At 39.0% G+C, this 18,733-nt stretch overlaps 1 long non-coding RNA gene across 1 annotated transcript in view; it reads left to right on the top strand.

The window, feature by feature from the left end:
* Positions 1-18,733, top strand: part of LOC131380698 (uncharacterized) — a 31,042-nt gene that overhangs the window by 3,855 nt on the left and 8,454 nt on the right. Inside the window, exon 3 of the long non-coding RNA XR_009208794.1 lies at positions 16,274-16,331. This is a non-coding gene — a long non-coding RNA (uncharacterized LOC131380698). The remainder of the gene's footprint in view (positions 1-16,273; positions 16,332-18,733) is intronic.

The raw sequence follows: 18,733 nt of genomic DNA, 5'->3' as shown, positions 1-18,733 counted from the left end.
ACCCTGCATCCTGCCAGAACAAAGCTCTCTGCTAGGTCTCCTGGCCCCTTTCTCCTAATTCATTTTTATATTAGACACTCAGAGGCATAACAGAGACAGCACTGGCTACCTTTCATCATCATTTAAAGAAAGCTGGGGATTCTACCAAAGTATACCACCATGGCCTTTAAAAAATCTAACTATAACCAACTTACTTGAGCAATTTTAAGTACCATTTTGCTTTTATATCCAAGTCTGTCATCACCAGAGTATATTTATGGAGCACTTTTGTGTTTACAGCATTGAATTCAGCAGATAACAGAGCCAAAAAAAGGCAGAAGTGGAGGATTTTTACAATTTAGAGAATAGGATCTAAATCTACTTCAAAAGCTAATCGCGTTTTATAAATGCTGTTCGTCCTAATGCTAATTTCTCTGGTCTTTTGTTTACACAAGAAAGCTCCAGGCTGGTTTATGGTGTCACATTTATCACCGGGTAGAATATAAGCAAATCTCATTACACCCAAATTAAACCACCCAAATGAACCAAAATGTGGATTATGGTATCACTTTATGCTACAATTTCTACTTAAAAACAGAAACGTTATTCTAATGCTCAGCAAATACAAAAGAAAAGCAACCTGGTTTTTTCATGATTCCTATTTTGATTTTCTCATCACTGTCTGAGCCCTAAGGCTCATCAGTAACTACACAGAAAGAGAAAAAACAAACAAACAAAAAACCCTTAAATCGTCATTAAGCAACCCAAAGGGATTTGAGCTGTAATCCCGAAAGACACAATCCCAAATTCTGTAATCCCAAATGTTGAAATCCTGAAAGATCAAAGTTCCTAAAGTCTAAAAATTCCAAAAATAACAATCCCAAAAGACCCAAATCCCAACTATATAATTCTGGAAAAAAATAACAACAATAATTACTTAAAAGGATTTGCTGACATTTCTAAAGAGGAGTTTATTTGAGAAATGTATAAAAACATGACTGAGGCTGGGCACGGTGGCTCATGCCTGTAATCCCAGCACTTTGGGAAGCCAAGGTGGGTGGATCACCTGAGGTCAGGAGTTCGAGACCAGCCTGACTAACATGGTAAAACACCACCTCTGCTAAATACAAAAAATTAGCTGGGCATGGTGGCACCTGCCTGTAATCCCAGCTACTCGAGAGGCTGAGGCAGGATAATCGCTTGAACCCAGGAGGCGGAGGTTGCAGTGTACCGAGATCACACCACTGCACTCCAGCCTGGGCAACAAGAGCGAAACTCCATCTCGAAAACAAACGAACAAACAAAAAAACCATGACTGAACACTTTATAGGCCACTTTACACAATAAAATAGGCAATAATAACACACACATTTTGGGAAGCACAAACACACAAACACTAAAGTATACGAACAACAGTTGCACAGTTATAACGGTTATGGGCAAGTGAGCCATACTCGAAGTAAATAGGTCAAAAAGCAAAAGTATAAACCATATCGCTATGGCCCATGATTGTGTGCATAACTTCAGTTGTCTGAAATACGGTGATGAACAACCTAGGTCTTGATGAGATAGAGCAAAAGCCATTGTGGGTCACCACCACATATGCATTTGCCCAAAGAGCTGAGATCTTGGGAACTTTTATCTTTCACAGATGCCAGTGTAGAAAAAAGACAGCTCTTCACTTACTGAAGAAGTTTCAGTGTTTTAACGTACATGCACGGTGCTCACACACATTGCCACCAAGTCAACATTGTAATAATGCACCTTTGTGGAATCGAACTTACAAAAAAATGTATAAAACAAATGAGAACTCTCTAACAGTTTTTACACAATTTGTATCTCCAGTATTGGAAATAATGTGAAAATGAAGTACACAGCACAGTGAATTGGTGCTAATGTGTGAAGTGACAGAAGTCATTCACAATTAAATAATTTTACAGGGGAGAGTTCTTATATCTTTTGCCTGCATTTCCAGTTCTATGATCTTTGAAACACTCGCTGCACTTGTATTTGGAGAGCTGTTATGGTCTACAAATTTTGTAAGTATATGCTGCTCATTTGAAAGTCTAGTTATTGCCTGGCTCTTGCAATTAAGCAATTTTCTGCTTTCGAAGCACCAATAATAATTAGCCTTTAAACTTTTATCTTTCACCATTAAGTACACTTGTACACTTAACTTATCACAGTCTTTTTGCAAGGGAACAATTTCACAGATCTCTTCCACTGTATTGTAAGAAATACAGTAAAAATGAATGATATTTGCCTTCCCCAATAGCAAATAGTATAGTCAGGATTCTCTAGAGATACAAAACCTATAGGATATGTATATAGATACATGAGAGGGGAATTGGCTCATGGGATTATGGTGGCTGAGAAGTCCCACAACAGGCTGTCTGCAAGCTGGAGACCCTGAGATGCTGATAGAGTGGCTCAGGACAAGCCTGAGGGCCCCAGAACCAGGGAAGCCAATGGTGTAGCCCTCAGTTTGAAGTGGAAAGCCTTAGAACCCAGGGGAGTGGACTCTTAGTCCTGGAATCCAAAGGCCCATGAGCCTGGAGTTCTGATGTTCAAGGTAATGAAAGAAAAATCTGTGTCCGCTCTCAGAGAGAAACTAATTGGCTCCCTGTATTTGTTCTCTCCGTGCCCCTGCTGATCAGAGGGTGCCTGCCAACATTTAGGGCAGATCTTCCTCAACTAGTCTACTCAGACTCACACACTAATCTCTGGAAACACTCTCACAGACACACCCAAAACAATACTTTACTAGGTTTCTAGGTATTCCTTGATCCAGTCAAGTTGACAACTAAAGTCCACAAATCCATCCCTTGTCAACTTAGCACTCAAATGCATCTCCTTAAGCCATACTTAATTTCCAAATAAAAATAATAAGATAATAGTTCCTCCTAACATGATGCAACTCACATGAAATAACTCACATGAAGCAACTATCCTGCACACAGCAAAAATTCACTCATCACTTTCTCAGAGTTCAGCTTTAGACAATTTCAAGGTTCTGTATTTTAATCTTTCAGGAATGTGATTTGGGGGATTTTAGACGTTAGGAATATTTGACTAGGGATTTTGATCTTTTGGGATGTCAACATTGAAGATTATGGCATTTGAAATTGTGTCTTTTGGGATGATGATTGGCACCAGACTCAAAAGTGAAAAAGCCCAGGGATGGTGTTAAGGTAACACATGGATATGGTTATCTCTGACTGTCTTTACAGCAACACCCTTCCTCAGACATTCAGACCTTTCAGCACTCTCTCAAAACTCTGCAGTTTCACAAATGTTCTCATTGTTATCTAGCTTAGAAAATGCCTCTTACTAATCGTAACATCCACTGTTTTTCACAATATGCAGGTTCTTGCTCCCTCTCTCCCTCCCAGGGATATAACTAAGGTACAAGCAAAGCCTCATCTCTGGTTTTAGGACAGACTGAGTTCTGAAGTGATGGTGTCAGGCAGAAACAGTGACCACTTTTATTATTCTCATTTTTGTTGTTGTTGTTTTTTGAGACGCAGTCTCACTCTGTCGCCCAGGTTGGAATGCAGTGGCACAATCTCGGCTCATTGCAAACTCTGCCTCCTGGGTTCAAGCAATTCTCTGCCTCAGACTCCCAAGCAGCTGGGATTACAGGTGCCTGCCACCACACTCAGCTAAGTTTTTTTTGTTTTTTGCATTTTTAGTAGAGACAGGGTTTCACCATCTTGGCCAGGCTGGTCTTGAACTCCTGACCTCGTGATCCACCTGCCTCGGCCTCCCAAAGTGCTGGGATTACAGGTGTGAGCCACCACGCTGGCCTATTATTCTCATTTTAAGAGCACTGGTCTGACAGAATGAAGCTTTCAAAGACATCGAAGACCAAGGATGTGATTTTTCCGCCTAGGAGAATCTAGGCAGTTATGTAAAAAAATATATTCACAGCAATTTCAATCAGATCTATCCTTTCAAACTTAAATGCCACCAAGTGACTATACTGGTGAATATAAAGCCTCACCCTTTATAATAAAAAAAAAATCTGGCTCTATACTACTATGCCTTTGGTGTCTTTTTCTTAATGTGTCTATCAGTTTGAGCTTTGCCTATTTGTATCTAAAATATATTACCCTTTTTGGCCGGGCACGGTGGCTCATGCTTGTAATCCCAGCACTTTGGGAGGCCGAGGCGGGCGGATCACGAGGTCAGGAGATCGAGACCAGCCTGTAGTCCCAGCTACTCGGAGAGGCTGAGGCAGGAGAATGGCGTGAACCCGGGAGGCGGAGCTTGCAGTGAGCCGAGATTGTGCCACTGCACTCCAGCCTGGGCGACAGAGCGAGACTCCGTCTCAAAAAAATAAAAAAAATAAAAATAAAAAAAATAAAATAAAATATATTACCCTTTTTATCAAATGAATGAGTTCCAAAAGTTATCAAGGTCAATCATAAGAGCACGAACCCACTTTAACATTGTCACCCAGCTACCCATTCATTCACGATTCATTACGTGAATAACAGATTAGATAGATAGATAGATAGATAGATAGATAGATAGATAGATAGATAGATAGATAGATATACAATCTTGGGGTTTGAGAGTTCTCAATCCATAGCACTTCCCATCCTTACCAAAATTCTGACCCAATTGAGAAATAAGACAAAAGTAATAATAGGCTGGGCACGGTGGCTCACACCTGTAATCCCAGCACTTTGGGAGGCCGAGGCAGGCAGATCACTTGAGGTCAAGAGTTCGAGACCAGCCTGGCCAATACAGTGAAACCCCTTCTCTATTAAAAATATAAAAATTAGCCAGGCGAGGTGGCAGGCACCTGTAATCCCAGCTACTTGGGAAGTTAAGGCAGGAGAATCACTTGAATCCAGGAGGCAGAGGTTGCAGTGAACTGAGATTGTGCCATTTGCACTCCAGCCTGGGCCTGGGTGACGGAGCGAGACACTACCTCAAAAAAAAAAAAAAAAAAAAAATAAGAGAGAGAGACACAAAGTAATAATAAATAAAGATCAAGTTATTATTTTTTTCTGTTAAAGCTGATAAAGAAAACTATGTTCTATATGTGCAAACAAGAGGACTTCTTAAAGCATAACACAAAACATAAGGAGTGCTATCATCCAGCCACAGGGGGCTCTAAACCACTATGGCCCTCTCCTGTGAGTTGCAAGGCTCACCATATGGCCAAAGACAATCAAGAACATAAACTCACAGACCAGATTCTAAGAGACAGTAAGGAAAAAGGGGCAGAACTATGCACACACACCCAGTTTCTTATGCCCAAGTCCAAAATCGAACAAATCACTCCTTTCCCCAAAGTGAGTGAGGATCTGGAACGAGGTCGCCAGTATCACACTCAGCAGCGCCTCTTCACGTGGATGGAAATATTTGGGGGGGTCGGTGTGCCGAGCATAAGTGCCTCTTTCCCTCACAACATCTCCCAGGGGTTTATTCTCTTAACCCAGTTGGCTTCACTGCTAACTGGGGATGTTAGCAGTGAAGGAAGTGATCATCACTGCCAGGACATGGGACCCTGCATGCATGGAGACCCTCCCTGTACCCAGCACACACTGCTCCTTTGCAGATACTCCTAGGACCACTTACCCCAGAAGGTTCCAAAATGGGGCACAGCCACGTAGCAGTTGAGCCCACACTTGTTGTTGCCTCAGATTTTGACATGGCTCAACCCCCTCCTCTGCTTCAGGTGTTTGCTCAAATATCACCTTTTCAGTGATGCTTTTCCTGACCACACTGTTTAAGCTGCAAAGCCCCCATCCACCTCAGCACCCCTTATTCTCTTTCCCTGCTTTATTCTTTACAAAGCACAGATTTCCACTTGACATGTCATTTGGCAATTTTAAAAAAGATAAACATACTTCTGTATTGACTGTCTCCCCAGCCGCAATATAAGTTGTAGGAGGGCCGGGCTTTTTCGTTGCTCCGTTCACTACTACATCTCCAGTGCCTGAAACAGCATTTAATAACTAGCAGACAATCACTAAATATTGGCATGGTGAAAGAACAAATAGAAGCAGTCCTGGGTGCAAAGTACCATAGGCTGCTGGGATCCTCCTCACCAAGGCCTCAATCTGTCTGTCTCAGCCACTCCACATACATATATTCTTCCCCCAAACTTAATCTTTTTGGTTTTTCCTTCAATATTATCTGCCTTTGCAACATATGTTGATTAATTCTCTGAACTTTAAAACTTTTGTCTAAAGGAGGAAGGCAGTGGCCAGGCGCGGTGGCTCACACCTGTAATTACAGCACTGTGGGAGGCCGAAGCAAGTGGATTACTGGAGCTCAGGAGTTTGAGACCAGCCTGGGCAACATGGCAAAACCCCATCTCTACAAAAAATCCAAAAACAGAAAAAAAATAGCTGGTCATGGTAGCATGTGCCTGTAGTCCCAGCTACTTGGGAGGCTGAGGTGGGAGAATCGCTTAAGCCTGGGAGGCAGAGGTTGCAGTGAGCTGAGATCATGCCACTGTACCCCAGGCCTGGGTGACAGAGCGAGTCCCTGCCTCAAAATAAATAAATAATGATATAAATAAAGGAGGAGCGCAGAATACACGGTATTTGGGGACAGGCCTTCTCAAAGAGAGAGGAGAGAGGAAGGCGTATGGCTGCACATGCTGAGTTTCTCATCCCAAATTCTCTCTGCTAAGCCATTCATTTCCCCAGCCCCCGCTTTATCCCAAGGGGTAGAGATTTCAGAATTATTACACTGACGGATTTCTCTCCACATGGAAGGAAACATTACACAGTGGAATCAGTTTCCCCACCAAAAACATTATTTATAATCTAGAAAATTTATGGTCTAGAAAAACAAAGACATAAAATATTAATAGAAAAATGTTATATAACAATATTGATATAAGGGGTTATAGGAACATAAATGATGAAGTAAGCAATTCTATTTAGTTTGTATGTATAAGTCAATGTATTATAAACCTGGGCTGGTTTTTTAACATTAAATATGTAACCACTAAAATATCTATTTGTCCTAGAATAATTCCTTAATTTTATAACATGCCTTATCCATTTGCAATATAACTTTTCACAACAATGTAACTTCTGATTAGGTATCTTTTCATTCCATCTGTGCTGCTTAACCTTGCCTCTGAAACATGGGCACAGCCACATACACATGCCTGGGCACAAATGCATATACACGCATGCACACACCACATACTCTCAGACACCAGAAGTGTCTCCCAGAGATCATTCTCCTTGCTTCAGTCAGAGCTATCACCACATGTATCTGGGTACATGGCTGCCCAGAATAAAGACTATATTTCTAGATCTTGCTTTCATCTAGAAGTGATCCCAGAATATAAGTGATATAAGTAAATACCATATGGATTAGGAAGAGTGACTTCCTTCCTTTGCTCCTTCCTACTTATGGGAATGTGGCTTTTGTGGCTGGGGTTAAAGCTGCTATCTTGGACTTTAAGGGAACTTTGAGAATGAGGCCACACGTGGCACAACAAAATGAAAGAAACACGTGCTCCTTATACCGTGAAGTGCCAAAGTAGCCCTGGGCCCAACGTTTACATGAGAAAGAAAAGAACCTCCATCTTGTTAGGCCTCTGCTATTCTGGGTCTTCCGTCCTCTCTCTCACTTTCTCTCTTTCTTTCTCCTATGTCATTGTCATCATAGAACTCTTGTGCTTCCCTTTATTTCTTGCTGATGTACTGAAGATGCCTTTCTCCTACTTACTTCTAATCTCTCTTATCTCAGCTTTAAACACTCATCTCAAATGTTACCCATCCCAAGAGTTTTCTTATTCCCATCCCTGGCCACCTTCTCTGTACTCTCAGAGCAACTTTTGCAACTTCAATAACCCTCAATAAAATTCTGGGTTGACTTACCTTCTTCTTAACAGACACATGATTCTAAACTAGTTTGCTAGATATCCTCAGGTCTAGCAAAGTGCTTGGTGCACAAACAGCCTTCAGCACATATTGATTGAGGTAGACAGGGTAAGTATTATTATTTCCATTTTAAAGATAGAAAAACTGAGCTTAGTAATTTATGTAATACCATGTAAATTAGTATTCATTCAACCTGTGTTTTTCTACTTTACCAGGATGCACTCAGCTTATAAAATAACTATGATTTCAGTCACTTGGATACATCCTTCTGTTTCAGGATGTTTCTTGTTCACAAGTAGACCTAGGTCTGAGAGAAGATACATGAAAGTCTTGTATATTCATTTCCTTCACTACTTAATTTAGAGACCAAACATATACTCCACACTCCTATAGAGTAGCTAAGGTATCCAGTAAGTTAGGGGGAAGCAATCTCAGGTTTTGTTTTGTTTTATTTTGTTTTGTTTTGAGATGGAGTCTTGCTCTGTTGCCCAGGCTGGAGTGCAGTGGCGCGATCTCTGCTCACTGCAACCTCTGCCTCCTGGGTTCAAGCAATTCTCCTGCCTCAGCCTCCAGAGTAGCTGGGATTACAGACATGTACCACCAATCCTGGCTAATTTTTGTATTTTCAGTACAGACAGCGTTTCATCATGTTGGCCAGGCTGGTCTCGAACTCCTGACCTCAAATGATCCACCCACCTTGGCCTCCCAAAGTGCTGGGATTACAGCCATGATTTACCATGCCTGGCCTGCAATCTCAGTCTTTTTAATGTTAAACTGCATTCACATTTCTTCCATCACGTTCATTTCTCTGCCTCCTAATTAAGCAATTTTGACAATTGTTTTAGGAGGTGAGTGGTAAGTGGTAAAAACTTTTATGCAAGTATAGTATTTAACTAAACAGATTTTTAACTTTTTCTACATTAGAGCCCAGCAGTCTTACCTGAAAATTGATTTAAATGTTATGCAAATGAGTTGATTACCAGAAAGTTGATTTAAATGTCATACAAATGAGGCCGGGCATGGTGGCTCACACCTGTAATCCCAGCACTTTGGGAGGTGGAGGTGGGTGGATCACCTGAGGTCAAGAGTTCGAGATGAGCTGACCAACATGGTGAAACCCCATCTCTACTAAATACAAAAAATTAGCTGGGCATGGTGGCACATGCCTGTACAACTACAGTTGGCTTTCCGTATCCAAGGGTTCTGCACTTATGGATTCAACCATTCAATCACCAATCAAAAAAATTTTTTTTAAATGAACAGTTGTATCTATACTGAATTTGTACAGACTTCTTGTTCTTGTCATTATTCCTTAGACAATACAGTATGACAACTGTTTACACAGAATTTACACTGTGTCAGGTATTATAAGTAATCTAGAGATGATTTCAGGTATGTAGAGGATGCGCATAGGTTATATGCAAATACGACACCATTTTATGACAATGAATTAAGCATCCTTGGATTTTGACATTTTCAGAGGTCCTAGAACAAATCTCCCAAGGAGGGACAATTGTATATAGTATATGTACATAATCTTCTCTAATCCTGAGAAGTAATCTTGGTCTAACATAAAGAACATATTTTTATATACCTTCAATGTGAAACCAGCTCATGATGGCCTGGTTTCAAAGGCCTATTGCTGAGCAGCTTAGGTACTGAAGTGCTTGGAAGTGGTTTGTAGCCCAAGAAGGATTTATAAAATGGTAGAAGAAAATAATAACATAAAGAATATCAAACTGAAATAAATTCCTTAATATAAAAACCCAAACATATGAACCTGCTCTACGCCAGAACTGAAGAATTTCTTTCTGTTTTGATCTCCCAAAACTCACTGGGCAGACAGATCTTAAGGCTGTGATGACAGCGTCTCCCATCAGATATATATTCTATGGAGCAGGTAATAGGGCTGTGAAGTACGTTCTTAGACTATCAAGAGGGAAAGGCTTCTCAAGTCAGGGAAAGAAAGAAAAACCAGAAGTACAACTTAATGCATCAACAGCAAATATTCCAAGAACCCAACAAGAAAAAATGGGTTTGAATTAAAGCAAGAGGAATTTCAGTTTGTTGTAAGAAAGGATTTCTGGATAATTGCTAAGTACCTGTTAACTTGCCAGTTACTGAGAGTAGGAGGTGGCTTGCTCAAGCCAGGCTCTCAATTTCATCATGGCCAGGAGAAGTCTTCCTGAAACATGAAACCTTATCATGTTAGACTTCTGCTTAAAACACTACAATGACATCTACTAACTTTTAGAATCAAATATATGAAATGCAAGATTGTTTTTTAAACATAAGCCCACTGCTTTCATCTCCAGTTTTGTTTACTCCCACTCCTTCTTCGACACATTAAACTATTTGCAGTGCCTGCGTGTGTGCGCGCGCACACACACACACACACACACAGCTACACACAGACACACACCATGGTTCTCCAGGTGTCTTTGCCTTTGCATATTCTGTTTGCTTTGCCCAGTCCATTTGACCAACTCCTCCTCTTCATGGAAACATTGCATGGATTTTGTCTCTCCATGAAGTTTCCTGTGAGCCTGAACTGGCAAGATAAGTCACATCCATATTAGTAAGTCTTCTGAATTTCTAAAATTTCATAAATTTTCCTGTATGTTTACAATTCTATTCTACTACTGCATTCGTTTTACTCCTACAGAGTATGAGCTTCTTAGGGGAAGGGACTATATTGCTTTTTGGAGGTCCCTAGCATATACTATAAATCAGCATAAGGAGGTGAGGTACTCAATAATTTTTTTGTTCAACTGCAGAGAAAGAGCTGAAATTTATTTTTTCCATTCACCTTCATTCATTCTGTTTGTGACATTGGGTGAGCCCCAGGATCACACAAGAGCAGGCACTTCTCACTCAAGCCCATTAGCTTATTTGTAATTCTACTTGGATACAAATATAGCCACATCAGTTGTTACTTGATTCTAAATCCTAATTGGGTCTATCTTACTTTTATCATATTATTTCCCCAAAAGCTTGCTCAGCAAGACTACCATAGATGGTGGTGGATTTAAAAAGGCCACAGATTCTTTGCCACCCCTTCCATTAAGAGTGGGAGTCTCATTCTTTGCCTTCATATTCTGGACTGGTCTTAGTGACTTTTTTTAATCACTAGAATACAGAGGAAGTGACATTCTGGGACTCTGAGGCTAGACCATACCTTGCAGCTTCTTTCTGCTCTCGTTGGAGCACTCCAAGAATCCTGAACTGTCATGTCAGAAGTCCAATGGCACTGGGACCCTATATGCTAGAAAGCTCACATAGAGGTGTTCTGATTGACAGCCCCATTTGAGCCTCACCCTTCTAACCATTCTGCCAAGGGGCCAACATGTGAATGTATCCTTCTTCAACCCACCAGAGCACTTTGTCTGCCAGATAAATGCTACCTAGTGGCCTTTGTTGATGCCATATGGAACAGAAGAATCACCCAGCTGAGACCTGCCTAAATCCCTGACCTACAAATATGAGCAAATAATAAAATGGTTATTGATAACTGCAACACAGACTCTTCTCCTCCACTTCCACTTCATTGCTCAGCACCCTTATCAGCTGACTCTATATAAATATAGAAGTATTCCTACTTTGAGTCCTTAAATTATGGAATTAATTTACTCCAGCAGATCCTTTCTCTCTATCTCTGGTGAGGTGTATTTTCTGTTCCTTTCTCAGATAATGAACTCTGTCTGACTTATTCCTTAAAATGTTCAGCTTTTTCTAATCTTATCATTTATTTTTTTTCCTTCTATTTCATTATATCCCCACTCCCACTCCTGCTATGTCATTGTTACAGACATCAGTAATCCCTGAATCTTCTTTCCTTTCTTTTCAAGAGAGCTGTATAGAATTATCCAGCAACCGAAGTGTTAAGTATTTGAACAGGTAATGAGGATATGCTGGAGACTCGACATTCCTGGAGTCTTTAAAACAGGATAAGCAATAGATAATCACCTATCAGATTGGGTGGTTTAAATATTCCTCATCATAGGATCAGAGGGCCCGGATTGAACAATCCCCAGTGATTCCTTTTATGCAAGAAGATTCTATGTTAGATTCAGATGCATAGAACCAGTCAAAGTCTTGAAACATATGAGCACTCAAATTCTTAATAACATAGTTCGATTACAAATAAATAACTGCTTGAATCATGTGTTTGACATATATTTGAATAATTTCGTTTTTTGAGACATGTTTGATTGTTTAAAACAACTCTTCTGACTATAATCAATGTTTATCACTATATTAATTTCCTTTCGGGTATTTTGTAATTTTTTTCCTCCAAGAATACTACCAAACTTTGCTATATTCTACTTCTGGTGTATTCAATTGTTGTTCAAATGTGGCTTTTTAAAATCCACCTTGTGTATAAAATAAAAAGAGAGAAAAAGCTACTTGACATTTTTGCTTTGGTGTCTAACCCATGCACTTCAGAAATGAGTGAACTTCATTTTTGTAATTGATGACAAGATGATCATCTTGGAATGTGGGAAAGATGTAAAATTCTTTCTGTTTCTTCACTGGGGGTTTTCCCCTCAAGCCAACTGAGGAGAAGCAGCACTGCCAAGTAAAAAAGTTTCACAGTTTGTTATGTTAATCTTTAAAATGTACCCAGAAAACATTTTTTGGCCAAAGCAGTCAAGATTGACAGCTGTTCTGTGTCCCCCACTGAAAACAAATGGAGTAAAGAATTCTGTGCATGTGATGTGTTGAACAGTCAAATGACAACTGTGGTTTGATCCACACTCTAAAGCAGCAGAATTAGAAGGAGGGCATGGGATGGCAGTAGAGGGAGGCATGCTGTAGAAAGCATTATACTTGCATCACCTGCCAATTCTTGTCAATATGGCAAAATGTAGTTGCTGTAACTGAGAGACCCCACAGCTATAAAGTTCTTACTTTCGAGTCTCATTCAAAGTGAGATTAGAATCATGTTGGAACAGACTCACAGAGAGACTTCTCTCCTTCGCAATGTTATCAGGGAGGAAAGGCAATGTCACATAGAGTCCAAGAGCCAAAAGCAATCACATAAGGAGAGCAGCCATGCAGCAATGCGCTGCAGAGCTCAGAACAGCAGAAAAGTCCGAAGGATTGGAGATTCCTGAAAGGGAAGGCGAAACAAAGACTGCCTTAAGAGGGGAGTATGCCCCCGGATGAGGAAGCCTAGTTAGACAGAGATACCACAAAACACATCAGCTTAAGAAAGAGAAGAGTAGAGCCAGACAGTGGTGCTACTCCTGTCGCTGTACTTAAAAAACTACAAGTTATTAATCCCTCCATAACTCGGTTTCCTCCTCTGTAAAAAGATAATAGGTCCTAAGAATATTGTAGTATATTAAATGCATTTATTTTATAGTTCTGAGAATACAAAGTACTCAGTGTTAATTTTTATATTTATTATTAAAGATTTCCTGAGTCCCCCTTGCTATTTATATTGTTTTGTTTTCTGTACTTGTTTTATAATCAGTTATTTAGTTGATAATATTGCTTTATCAGCCAAGATAACTCTAAAATTAAAAGTTAAAATTAATCAAATTTTATTATATTAACTGGGACAGAAACCATCCAACAACTTTGTTGTTTCTGCCTACGTAATAGCCTGATAGGTGAAACCATAAAGGAGAAACAGAAACAACAGAAAGCTGAAATAAACTTTCTAAAGGGTAAGATTCTGCTCTTTCCATCTTCTACACAGTAGAGCAAATAAAACTCTAGATATATAGTTTTCCTAAAGTTAATAGGTAGCAGTTAGACTAGAGGCACAATGTTTTTTCCTCAGAATACTTAAAAAAATAGTAGCTGCTTCTTTCCAGCTAAACTGTCAAAATCATGAAAGCAGGAATAGGGTCTCTCTTACTCCACACATGCAAGGCAACAGACAGAATAGATATTTGTTGGTTGACATTATTTTTTCTCAGTTAATATTTATTGAGGGTCTATTATATGCTAGACAGAGAGCTCAGCAGTTAATAAAACTTAAAACTTATAAATACAGGCTTTCTGCACGAAGCCTATATTTCAATGGAGAAGATAGATGATGAGAAAGTAACAGAGATATAGATAGATAGATAGATAGATAGATAGATAGATAGATAGATAGATAGATAGAAGATATGATAGATTAGATAGATAGAAGGTAGATAGAAGACAGAAACAGATGGATAGATAGAAGATAGATGATAGATAGATGTTTAATGTAATGTCAGATGATGATGATTGCTGTGAATTAAAATAAAGCAGGGCCAGTAGAGACAGAGTGATGGGGGCTGCTGTCTTAGATTAGTGGTTACAGATGACCTCTCAAGGGACATGATTGTTGATAAATGACCTATGTAAATTGAGGTAGAGAGACATGACATATCTGAGTATATATAAAGATTTGGGTGAAATAACTGAAAGAGAGGCATGTGGAATTTTCTTAATTAAAAAAAAAAACATCTCCATGAAAAGATCAAGAGTAAGCCTGTATTCAGATATCTGATAACTTGTGAAACATTAAAATATCTCATGAAAATGTTCTTAATTCTAATTTTCTTTCATCACCTTAAAAATGGCTATAGTTATTCTCCAGCTTAGCTACTGTAATAGAAATAAGGTCAATACACTCGGTGTGTACAGACTGAAATTAATCATGTGTAATGCACAGTCCATTTTGAGAGATGAGAGAGCAGCAGCCAGTTGACTATTCTGCCTAATTCAGTAGGTTACCTGAGCCACAGTGAGAACACATGGGTGTTTGATGAACTGGAATAGATTTATCATGCTGGACACTTTCCTGTTTGAAACATTCTCGTAGCTGATCCCTTTAAGACACCCTTTGTTATACAAACAAAATTGCATTTACCTTCAAGAACAACAGAGGATGCTTGATAGAAAATTAATGTTATGTTTAATTAGGAGCTGTTCACATTATCTGACTCATATCTGGTACTGTCAGTACACCATGGTACTGCATTCTACAGAAATAGGAATTTTTACCTGGATGATTGCTTTTTAGCAAAGATATATTTTACTTACGGCCAATTGTGCTATGCATGTATATCATATTTCCTGAATCTCATATCCTTATATTTCATTCAAAAGAGCCCAGAGAGAACTAAAATAATATTTTGACATTTAAGCTAAAAAGTAAAAAATAAAAGGAATTTCAACCATTAGAACAGTAGATATCAATTTCTGGCTAAACATTAGAATCACCTAGAGAGTTTTTTTAAAAATACCAGTGCACATGTCATACTCGTCGGGTTTGTGCAGCCAGGCTTAAAAACTACAGCACCAGAAAATTCTTTAGAGATATATGAGTTATAAAGAGAGAAGTTTGAATAATAGTATTTGAAAAGTATTTTCTTCATGGCTTATTTTATTTGAAGGTCTTAAATAACATATATCATACTATATAAAATATTACCAAAGAAAGCAACTTACACTGAAATTAATTTTAACAACCAGCAAGAGCTCATTGTAAACAAGACACTCTGCTAGATACTATAAGTTTCTGTGAAATGAAGAAAAGCTTACCTCAAGCACAGTAGGATTTACCAGAAAGCTACTGAGTCCAACTCCAGGGCCTTTATTTGCACAGCCCCGTTCCAAGGCCCTGAGAGGGACCCTAGCAATGTGTTGATATTTTCATAGCTTTTATAAAATTTGCAAAAATCTAGCTGGGCACAGTGACAGGTGCCTGTAATCCCAGCTACTCGGGAGGCTGAGGCAGGAGAATAGCTGGAACCCAGGAGGCAGAGGTTACAGTGAGCCGAGATTGCACCATTGCACTCCAGCCTGGGTGACAAGAGTAAAACTCTGCCTCCAAAAAAAAAAAAAAAAAAAAAAAAATTGCAAAAATCATATAGTTTATCCACTGCTGTCTCTTTTCCCTGCTAGCTTTCCAATCACACGTTTCCCTAGTGCCTGATGGCATCAAGTAATCAGGGATATTTGGGGGCTCCAGAAAAGGAGGCGTTGAATGAAGATACATTCGGTTTTGGTTTATAGAATATATTCATGTGATTTCCTGTCATTTCTGTGCATACCTAAGTGATTGCTAGTTGTCCTGGGCTAGGAATGGCTTGCAGAAATATTACTCACTGCCCTAACTCAGGCTAGTGACATGAATTTTCAGGACTGACTAAAAACTCATAATAATAAGTTGGTGAAAAACTGGTTAACAAATGTTGTCAATTCAAAGAGGATTTGTGATTAGTTACTGCACATGAAAACTTGCAATGAACTGAGGTCTTACAACTCATCTGTAAAAGACACTTGTAGAAGCTTTCCCAAATTCAACAATAATTTCAATAATATATATGACATGACCAATAGCAAACTTTTAAGACATGGGAGATTTTTCAAAGCTTTCAGTAATGAATAAATCAGCTGTACCAGAGGAAAGATGAGATTATCTTTTTCTTTCTATACAGAAAATAATTTTCCAAGTTTGTTGTCAGATGAAGAGTTAAAGAATGCACCAAAAAAAGTGTAAGTAAAAATATTATATGTGTCAGAAAGTTATTTTTAAAAATATTTCTTTTCCTGAATCTTATATTTATAGACTTTGACAGATTTTTTAAAATTTGTTGTGATTTCTTTCCTCATTCTAAACATTCACTTTTATATCTATTTTTGTACTCGTAATTCTGTATTTTTTTAAAGACACCCTCAAAACTGTACAAGCTTCAACTCCCACCTGAATCCACCCCTGCCTCAAGAAACTCATAAGCGTTGGCTCATAATGACTTACCCTACAAACCAGTCATATGCTTAAAATTCCACCTTCCTCCAAAATTCAAGTGGAAACAATACAAAGACAGGGACTTATTGATCTGAAAGAATGAGGAGCTACACTATTTGAGTAATGTTTGTTAAATTGTGTATACATAGTGGTGTAAAGTTTCCAAAAAATTGTATTATAGTTGCAACATGGATGTCTTGAATCCATAGTAGAGTCAATTATATCAGCCAGGCAAAACTAATTACAAAGAGTGAAATCAGCAATTTGCATAGTGCAGGTGCTTCTGCCCTCCATTCTAGTCCACGAGCATCCACCTGAGTGTGACGTGGCACACCCAGACCTGCTGCTCTTTGGTTCTTAGTTCTCCACGGGCCCCTTCTAGCGTTGGCATCGTCCTAGGCTAAGTATGAGTCTAGTGTTTAAAAACACATATTTTTTATACAACATGAAGCCTAAGTAGAAACCAATTTTTTCATCTGGCAATGCTAGAGGGAATTTTGTTCATATTCCTGTTTTTCCTTTTGTGCTGACTTTTGAATGTGAGATTGTTCAAGTATATAAAGAAGAACAGGACAATGAAAATCCATTTATCAAGTATGTAGAGCAAGTGTTCACATGTTGCCATATTTGCTTCATCTCTCTATTCTCATATCCATTTTTTTATTAAGCTGTTACAAAGTTACAGACATCATATCACTTCACCCTTAATGCTTCAAAAGGTAGCTCCAAAAAAAAAAAAAAAAAAAAGACAGACTCCTACATAACCGTGACAGCATTATCATGCCTTTCGAAAGTAACAGCAACTCCCTAATATGGTCCACATAATCCACATTCAAATTTCTTCAATTTTCTTGAGCATAACTTTGAGAGCTAATTTTTTCCAAACCAAGATCTGGTCCTGTTTTGTGTATTACATTTAGTGAATGTCTTTTTACTCCATTTCAGCTCCATGATATTGACTGTTTCCAGGACCAGGCTTGATATCTTGATATCTTACAGGATAGTCCACATTCTGAATTTATCTGATTCTTTCTTTTCTTTCTTTCTTTCCTTCTTTCTTTCTCTCTCTCTCTCCCTTTCTTCCTCTCTCTCTCTTTTTATTTTTTCTTTTTTTTGAGACTGAATCTAGTTCTGTCATCCAGGCTGGAGGGCAGTGGCACGATCACAGCTCTCTGCAGCCTTGACTTCCTGAGCTCAGTAGATCCTCCCACCTCAGCCTCCGAAGTAGCTAGGACTACAGGCATGCACCACCTACCCAGCTAATTTTTGTATTTTTTTGTAAAGATGGAGTTTCATCATGTCACCCAGGCTGGTCTCAAACTCCTGGGCTCAAGTGATCCTCCTGCCTTAGCCTCCCAAAGTGCTGGAATTATAGGCATGAGCCATCACATCCAGCCAATCTAAGTGTTTCTTAACACGAATTTGTTGCATTGCCCACTGACTTTCCTGTAATCAAGAGATTAAATCTATTGCTTGATCAGATGAATACTTCATAAGCAATTCCAAGTATTGATTTTGGAATATGACCTCCTTATAAGATGCAACTTTATTATAAGACCTCAATTAAACCTCAATAGAGCCCTGAAATTTCTATCCAGGAATTTTTATCTTTACAGATAAAGACACTAAGGCTGGAGTGTCTAAATGACTTGCTTAAGGTCACACAAAAATGAAACAATTTAAGATCACAAAGAGTTGGCATGATCTTGTGATCTTGAATTGTCTAAGTCTGGGTGAAACAAGCCAGTTTTGCCCAATTCAAATGGGTACTTTCCTGAAGCCTTACTTTCCAGTATGAGAGAACATACTGGAAGATACAGAGATGAATATTTCTTTATTAAAGATATAATAATTCAGATGGTAAATGTGATTGAACCCGGAAACAGATTCATAAGCAATAGATTTATAAGTCAAGAATACCACATTATGACTCTATATAGTCAACTATATCAGCTATACAAAACAAGTTACAAAGAGGGAAATCAGCAATTTGCATAGTGCAGGTGCTTCTGCCCTCCATTCTAGTCCACCAGCATATACCCCAGCGTGATGTGGCACACCCAGACCTGCTGCTCTTTGGTTTTCAGCTCCCCCAAGGACCACTTCTAGTGTCAGCATCTTCCTAGGCTAAGTATGAGTCTAGTGTTTA

The sequence above is a fragment of the Hylobates moloch genome, unplaced genomic scaffold (genome assembly GCF_009828535.3).
Source record: "Hylobates moloch isolate HMO894 unplaced genomic scaffold, HMol_V3 SCAFFOLD_12, whole genome shotgun sequence".
Lineage (NCBI taxonomy): Eukaryota > Metazoa > Chordata > Mammalia > Primates > Hylobatidae > Hylobates > Hylobates moloch.
The sequence above is the reverse complement of the archived record's forward strand: the minus strand, read 5'-3'. Positions and strand labels throughout refer to the sequence as shown.